This window comes from Cervus elaphus, chromosome 9 (genome assembly GCF_910594005.1).
Source record: "Cervus elaphus chromosome 9, mCerEla1.1, whole genome shotgun sequence".
Taxonomy (NCBI): domain Eukaryota; kingdom Metazoa; phylum Chordata; class Mammalia; order Artiodactyla; family Cervidae; genus Cervus; species Cervus elaphus.
The window spans coordinates 10,827,875-10,836,275 of NC_057823.1; positions in this window are offsets into that span (position 1 = coordinate 10,827,875).

Consider the following 8,401-nt stretch of genomic DNA (forward strand, 5'->3'; position numbering starts at 1 on the left):
GCTCCTCTGTCCATGGGATTTTCCAGGCAAGAATACTGGGGTGGAGTGGGTTGCCATTTCCTGCTTCAGGGGATATTCCCGACTCAGGGATTGAAACTACATCTCTTGCATCTCCTACACTGGCAAGCAGATTCTTCACCACTGTGTCACCTCAGCCAAAAATGTAAAATAAAAAATTAAATTAGAAAGCAAAAACAAACATGTACTTTTCAGAAAGAAATAGAAAGTATTGAACGTACAAAAGTAAATGATGAAACAGAAATGCAAGGTAATTATAGAAATGAAGAAGTGTGATATGCCATTTGAAAACCAGCAGAATAAATATCGATCCCAGGTATGTGGTGGGAGGGAAAACTCTTAGGAGTTCTACTACTAAATCTTAGGAAAATGAATTCATTGTTTAATGACAAGAGTAAATTTAATCTATTGGATCCTAGAAGTTGGTCAAAGTATATCCATGAAGCTCTATGGAACAAATCTTAATGAAATTAAGGTGATTAAATAAATAGGACAACTAAACCATTCTTAGGCTTCCCTAGTGGCTTAGACTGTAAAGAACCCACTAGCAATGTGAGAGACCTGGGTTCGATCCTTGGGTTGGGACAATCCCCTGGAGCAGGGCATGGCAACTTACTCCAGTAGTCTTGCCTGCAGCATCCCATGGACAGAGGAGCCTGGGGCCCATGGGATTGCAAAGAGCTGGACACAACTGAACTTCTAGGCTCAGCACAAACCACTCCTGGGACCTAATTGCACCAAGAGGCATTGAATAAAAATCTCAGACAAGGTTATGAGAGGTAGGGCTTTGCTTTTAATTTTAATTCTGTTAGTTTAGTAGAAATTAAGAGAGAACTCAGCACCTTTAACAATGCTATTGTCATTAAAAGAAAAGCAAGAATTTTAAAAGCTGCAATAGACCTAGTGGTGATCATCTTCAGGTCTGTCCATCCCTTCTCATTTCTTGCCTCATTTGTGGTCATTCTGGTTTCTTTGATGGTCCTTGAATAAACCAGAGATGCTCCTTCCTCAGGGCCTTTGCACTTGCTGTTCCCTCTGCTTAGAACACTCTTTCTCCCAGGATATTCTTATAGCTCTGTTTTCTACTTCTGGCCCATATAATAATATTTCCATTAATCAGGAAGGAGGAGCTATAACAAAAGTAAATTAGGTCTTGCCCTTCACATTTCCAGTCCCAAAGAAAGGCAATGCCAAAGAATGCTCAAACTACAGCACAATTGCACTCATCTCACATGTTAGCAAAGTAATGCTCAAAATTCTCCAAGCCAGGCTTCAACAGTACAAGAACCGCGAACTTCCAGATGTTCAAACTGGTTTAGAAAAGGCAGAGGAACCAGAGAGCAAGTTGCCAACATCTGTTGGATCATTGAAAAAGCAACAGAGTTCCAGAAAAACATCACCTTCTGCTTTATTGACTATGCCAAAGCCTTTGACTGTGTGGATCACAATAAACTGTGGAAAATTCTGAAAGAGATGGGCATACCAGCCACCTTACCTGCCTCCTGAGAAATCTGTGTGCAGGTCAAGAAGCAACAGTTGGAACTGGACATTGAACAACTGACTGGTTCCAAATAGGAAAAGGAGTATGTCAAGGCTGTATGTTGTCACCCTGCTTATTTAACTTATATGCAGAGTACATCATGAGAAATGCTGGGCTGGATGAAGCACAAGCTGGAATCAAGATTGCCAGGAGAAATATCAATAACCTCAGATATGCAGATGATACCACCGTTATGGCTGAAAGCAAAGAAGAACTAAAGAGCCTCTTGATGAAAGTGAAAGAGGAGAGTGAAAAAGTTGGCTTAAAACTCAGTGTTCAGAAAACTAAGATCATGGCATCTGGTCCCATCACTTCATGGCAAATAGATGGGGAAACAATGGAAATGATAGACTTTATTTTTGGGGGCTCCAAAAATCACTGCAGATGGTGACTGCAGCCATGAAATTAAAAGATTCCTGCTCCTTGGAAGAAAAGCTATGACCAAACTAGATAGCATATTAAAAAACAGAGACATTACTTTGCCAACAAACGTCTGTCTAGTCAAAGCTATGGTTTTTCCAGTAGTCATGTATGCATATGAGAGTTGGATTATAAAGAAAGCTGAGCACTGAAGAATTGATGCTTTTGAACTGTGATGTTGGAGAAGATTCTTGAGAGTCCCTTGGACTGCAAGGAGATCCAACAAGTCCATCCTAAAGGAAATCAGTCCTGAATATTCATTGGAAGGACTGATGCTGAAGCTGAAATTCCAGTACTTTGGCCATCTGGTGCGAAGAACTGGAAAAGACCATTGGAAAAGACCCTGATGCTGGGAAAGATTGAAGGCAGCAGGAGAAGGGGACGACAGAGGATGAGATGGTTGGATGGCATCACCGACTCGATGGACATGAGTTTGAGCAAGTTCCGGGAGTTGGTGATGGATGGGGAAGCCTGGCATGCTGCAGTCCATGGGGTTGCAAAGAGTAGGACATGACTGAGTGACTGAACTGACTGACTTCACATTGCACTTTTCTCCCCACAAAGTTTGGAGTAAAATTCCAAATCCTGGTGAAACTGCTAAGGAAAACAATATGCAGTTTCCTCAAATATTAAAAATACAACTAGCATATGATCCAGCGATCCCACTTCTAGTTATATATCCAAAAGAAATAAAAATGGGACATCAAAGAGATACCTGTATTCTCATGTTTAGTGAAGCATTGTTTACAATACTTGAGATATGGAAACAGTGGATGAATGGATAAAGAAGATGTGGTGTTTTTTTTATATATATATATGTATACATATATATATATGCAATGGAATATTATTCAACTATGAGAAAGAAGGACATCTTGCCATTTGCAGTGACATAGATACACCTTGAGAACCTTATGATAAGTGAAATAAGCTGGACAGGGAATGACAAATACTGCATGGTATCACTTACATGTGGAATCTTAAAAAGAAAAAGTTTAAAAAAATTCTCAACTCCTGTGAAGTCTAGCTCCTGTTGACCTCCCCCATCTCTACTTGTTCACTGTCTCCCAGCCACACGGGTCTCTTGGTCCAAGACTGGTCCTACCTCAGGACCTTTGCAATTGCTGTTTTCTCTGCCTCAAATGCTCTTCCTTCAGGACTTTGCTCCAGCTTCCGTGAGTCATCTTAAATCCTTCTCTCTCCTATAGCTCAGTGCATAGTGACTGCCCATTCCTCGGTCCTCGGATGACTTGTGTTCTCTGGACCTGGGGAGGGACCTTCTCTTTGAGCCCCTCTGCCTGCTGCCCTGTTTCTCTCCTCTCCTGCCCAGGAGTCTACATGTCCTATTTCACTTTTTTTTGTTGATCCACTGACCACTTGTTGAGCATCTTCACTGAGGCATTCCCCAAGATGTGGCCAGTAATTCTGGGATGGTGACAAAGACGGAGCACCTCTCCCCACCTGCAATTCTACCACAGAGGGATTCTTTTGAAGGTGCACTCTAAGGCATGCTCAAGGAAATTTGGAAAGAGAAGCATCCATTCATGATAGAGGCACATCCATCAGCTACCATGTTCCCATTTGGTGGATGCTACTCTAAGTCCCAGGTGGTGCTAGTGGTAAAGAACCCCTCTGCCATTGCGGGAGACAAGAGACGTGGGTTCAACCTCAGGGTCGGGAAGATTCCCTGGAGGGTAGCATGACAATGCACTCCAGTATTCCTGCCTGGAGAACCCCATGGACAGAGGAGCCTGGCAGGCTACAGTCCAAAGTGTTGCAAAGAGTTGAACATGACTGAAGTGATTTAGTACTTAGCACACACTATAAGTCACAGAAACGGAGCAGACATGGGACAGCTTGCACCAACCTGGATGAATCTGAAAAGCATGAGGAAGCAATCATAGAAGAATCCATGAGGGATATTGCCACGTAAATGTAAAGCTTCAAACATGCAGCACAATTCTATATGTTGTTGGTGGACACATCCTGTGTAGTAAAGATGAAAAATGTGCGTGGGAGTGATAAAGACTTGATGTAGGAGGTTGGTTATCTCAGAGATGGGGAGAGGGGAGGGGAGAGAGAGAGAGAGGCAAGCAGAGAGGGAGAAGAGGGAGGAGGCTAACAAGAACATGGGAGTAGGGAGATGTACATGGATGCTTCACTTCTTAAGTTGAGTGCTGAATACAGCTGTATTCTGGCATGAGTTATGATCTGTTTTTTTTTTTTTTTGCATGCCTGATACATTATATACAACACACACACACACACACACACACACACCACACATCATGGTCCCCATGTTCAGTTGCTCAGTTGCGTCTGATTCTTTGTAACCCCATGGACTGCAGCCAGCCAGGCCCCTCTGTCCATGGGATTCTCCAGGCAAGAATCCTGGAATGGGTTGCCACTTCCTCCTCCAGGGGTTCTTCCTGACTCAGGGATCCAACCTGGGTCTCCTGCATCTCCTGCATTGGTAGGCTGATTCTTCTCTACTGAGCCATCTAGGAAACCCTATCATGGTCCCCACCTATCCTCAAGGAACTCACTAGGAGAGAGAGGCCCCAGATGAGTGGGCAAGTAATGATGGATTCCACCATGTTCTCTGGTCAAGATCACTGTCTCTCGAACTCCCATCCCAAGGGTCCAGACACACCTCTTGGGTGTCCATTTCTGCCGAGAGTGCCCAGGTCCCCACAAACCTTGTAGCAAACCGTGCTCCATGTCTACCCGCAGTCCTGTTCTTTCACTGAGCTTAGCAGTGACCTGAGCTTAGCAGTGACCCTGCTGATTACCCAGTCACTTGGGCCAGAGATTTGGGCGGCAGCCAGGTCTCCTTCAACCCCACTCACGTCAAACTGACAGTTTAAGCTGCCCCCCTCTTTTTCCCGAACCCTCCTCTCCTTCCCAGCACCCTACCAGATTCTTATCTTCTCACTGTTAGATTCCAAACCCATCCCTTCTCTGGTCGCTTTGGCTCCAGACTGACTCTTTTGGTTCAATCTCTGCAATGGCCTCTACCAGGATGAGATGACCTGCTTCTCCCTAGCTTAAAATCCTGCACTTGACCCTATCACTCTCCTACCAATAGCTAACAGTTCTTTTAAAAATTTGTTTATTTTTGACTGTGCCCTTGCTGCTTGCTGTAAATAGGGTTTCTCTAGCTGCAGTGAACGGGGGCTGTTCTCTACTTTCCGTTCATGGGCTTCTCATTGCTGTGGTTTCCCTTGGGCTCAGAAGTGCTGGTGCATAGGCTGAGCTGCTCTGCAGCATGTGGGATCCTCCTGGATCAGGGATTGAACTCGTGTCTCCTGCATTGGCAGGCGGATTCTTAACCACTGGATCACCACGGAAGCCCCTTGCTAACATTTCGTGCATGTATGTGTGCTGAGTCGCTTCAGTTGTGTCCCACTCTTTGTGACCCTGTGGACTGTAGCCCACCAGGCTCCTTCATCCATGGGATTCTCCAGGCAAGAATACTGGAGTGGGTTGCCATGACCTCCACCAGGAGGTCTTCCCAACCCAGGGCTCGAACCCAGGTCTCCTGTGTCTCCTGCATCGTAGGCAGGTTCTTTACTACTGAGCCACCGGGAAAGCCCAGCTAACATTTCTCACATGCTCCTTTTGCACCCAACACCAAGACAAGGAGTTCTACATGCTTCCTCTTGCTTAATCCAAGATAGACACTCTTGTAGGAAGAGGAGGCTTGGAGAGAATAACCCACTATCCAGCATTTCACAGTCTCTCTTGTTCCAAAGCTCTTAAAACTCTGCGATGAAGGACCCAGAAGTTGGAACCTCTTAGCAGGCCTTGTGCACACAGGATGCTTCCTTTTTTTTTTTTTCCTAAGTTTTTATTTTGTATTGGAGTATAGTCAATCACAATACTGTGATAGTTTCAAGTGGACAACAAAAGGACTTAGCCAGACTTACACATGTATCCATTCTCTCCCAAACTCTCCTCCCATCCAGGTTGCTGTAACATTTGCTTCCTATTTTTTTGTACTCATTATCCAGACTAATGAACAGAGGCTCAGAGAGGCAAAGTCACTTTCCCAAGGTCACACAGCAGGCCTGGCTGGAGAGGCACAGCCCCCATCTTGTAGTTTCTTTTCCTGTCTGCTTCCCTCTCTCCCCACTCACCTGTGGCAGGTGTCTCCTCTGGCTTTGGAGATGCCTGGCAGGAGGTGACACAGCTTTGCTGGGAGAATTTCCTGGGCTGCCTGCCACCTGGAGGGAGGTCTCTGGCCCACAGAAGGGAGCAGGAGAACCCGGCAGAGCCCAATTTACTCTTCCATCCTCACACCTCAGGCTCAGTCCCTCGTGTCTTGTTAGGGCACCTGCTAATTGTCCGCTCCACACTCTGTCCCTGCTGGCTCGTCTCTTTGGGAAAGAGGGCGACCACGTCTTGTTCTGGGCTTTTTCTTGTACCCCTGAGCTCAGGATCAAGGTGACTCTGGGCCTCTTTGGGGGAACTCTCTGCAAGTTCTGGGCTCAGAGGACTCCCCCCAGCTCTGGGGGACCTGTCTGACCACTAGTATATATCCTTGGCTTCCCACTGCTGGGAACAACGGTTTGCAGATATTATTTCTTTTTTTAAAAAAAAAACTTTTAATTTTGTATTGGAGTAAGCCAATTAACAAGGTTGTGACAGTCTCAGGCAAACAGTGAAGGACCTCAGCCATACATGTGTGTGTATCCATTCTCCCCCAAACTCCCCTCATCCAGGCGGCCACAGAAGGTTGAGGAGAGCTCCACGTGCTATACAGTAGGTCCTTGCTGGTTATCGATTTTAAATATAGCAGTGTGTACTTATCTATCCCAAACTCCCTAATTATCCCTTTCTCCCACCCTTCCCCCCACCCCAGCAACTACAAGTTCCCTAAGTTTATTCTCTATGTCCATGAGTCTCTTTCTGTTTTGTAAGTAAGTCCATGCATATCATTTCTTTTTGGATTCCACATATAAGGGATGCCATGTGTTATTTCTCCTTCTCTGCAAACATTACTTCTTAATTGAGGTGAGATTCACATGATATAAAATTAACCGTTAAAAAGTAAACAATTCAGTGACATTTAGCACATTCACAATGTTGGGCGACCACCACCTCTGTTTAGTTCCCAAGCATTTTAACCCTCCTACAAGGGAACTTCATACCTATTAGCAGTCACTCCCCATTTCCCATCCCCCCCAACCTTGAATCCATCTCTATGGATTTACCTATTTTGGACATCTCACATAAATGGAATCGTACAATGTGTGACCTTTTGCAACTGACTTCCTTCATTTACCATAATGTTTTTGGGTTCATCTACCTTACACGTGTGTGCGTGCTCAGTCATGTCCAGCTCTTTGCAACCACATGGACTGTAGCCTGCCAGGATCCTCTGTCCATGAGACTTCCCAGACAAGAATACTGTAGTGAGTTGCCATTTCCTTCTCCACATCTACATTGTAGCATGTGCCAATGCTTCATTTCTCTTTATGTCTGAAAAATATTGCATTGTATGAATGGACCACACATTGTTGATCCATTCACCAGTTGATGGACAGTTGGGTACTTTCCTCCTTTGGCTACTGTGACTAGTGCTGCTCTGAACTCTGGCTTACAGGCATCTGTTGGAGTCCCTGTTTTCTGTTCTTTTGGGTACATTCATAGAATTAGGATTGCTGGTTCATCTAGCAATTGCTCTCACATTTTGGCTATTGTAAATAATGCTGCTGTGAACATGAGCATACACATATCTCTTCAAGACATTGCTTTAACTTCCTTTGTGTACATATATATATATATATATATATATGTGTGTGTGTGTGTGTACACAACACACTCATAAGTGGAATTGCTGGGTCATATGGTACTTCTATTTTTAATTTTGTATGCCACAGTGGCTGTACCAATTTCTATTTCCACTGACTGTGCACAAGAGTTCCAATTTCTTCCTATCCTCACTAACACTCATTTGTCTTTTTTTTTTTATTACAGCCACCGTAATGGGTGGTATGAAATGGTGTCTCATTGTGGTTGTGACTTGCATTTCCCTGATGCATAATCACTTCGACCATCTTTTATATTCCAAATAATTTTGAACTTGCATATCTTTTGATAAACTATATTTGAGCACATAACCCCCACTGTGTGTACATTTATTTAAAAACTAGTAGCATTATCAACATTGTAAATTTAAGTGAAAAGGGGAAGCTATTAGAATGAAATAAACTCTTGGTTGCTTCAAACCACCCTGACAGTAATACTGCGTGCCTGCTAAGTCGCTTCAGTCATGTCTGACTCTTTGCAAAGGTATGGAGTATAGCCTGCCAGGCTTCTCTCTCCGTGGGATTCTCTAGGCAAGAATACTGGCCTGGGTTGCTACGCCCTCCTCTAGGGGATCTTCCAGACCGATGGATCGAACCCATATCTCATGAC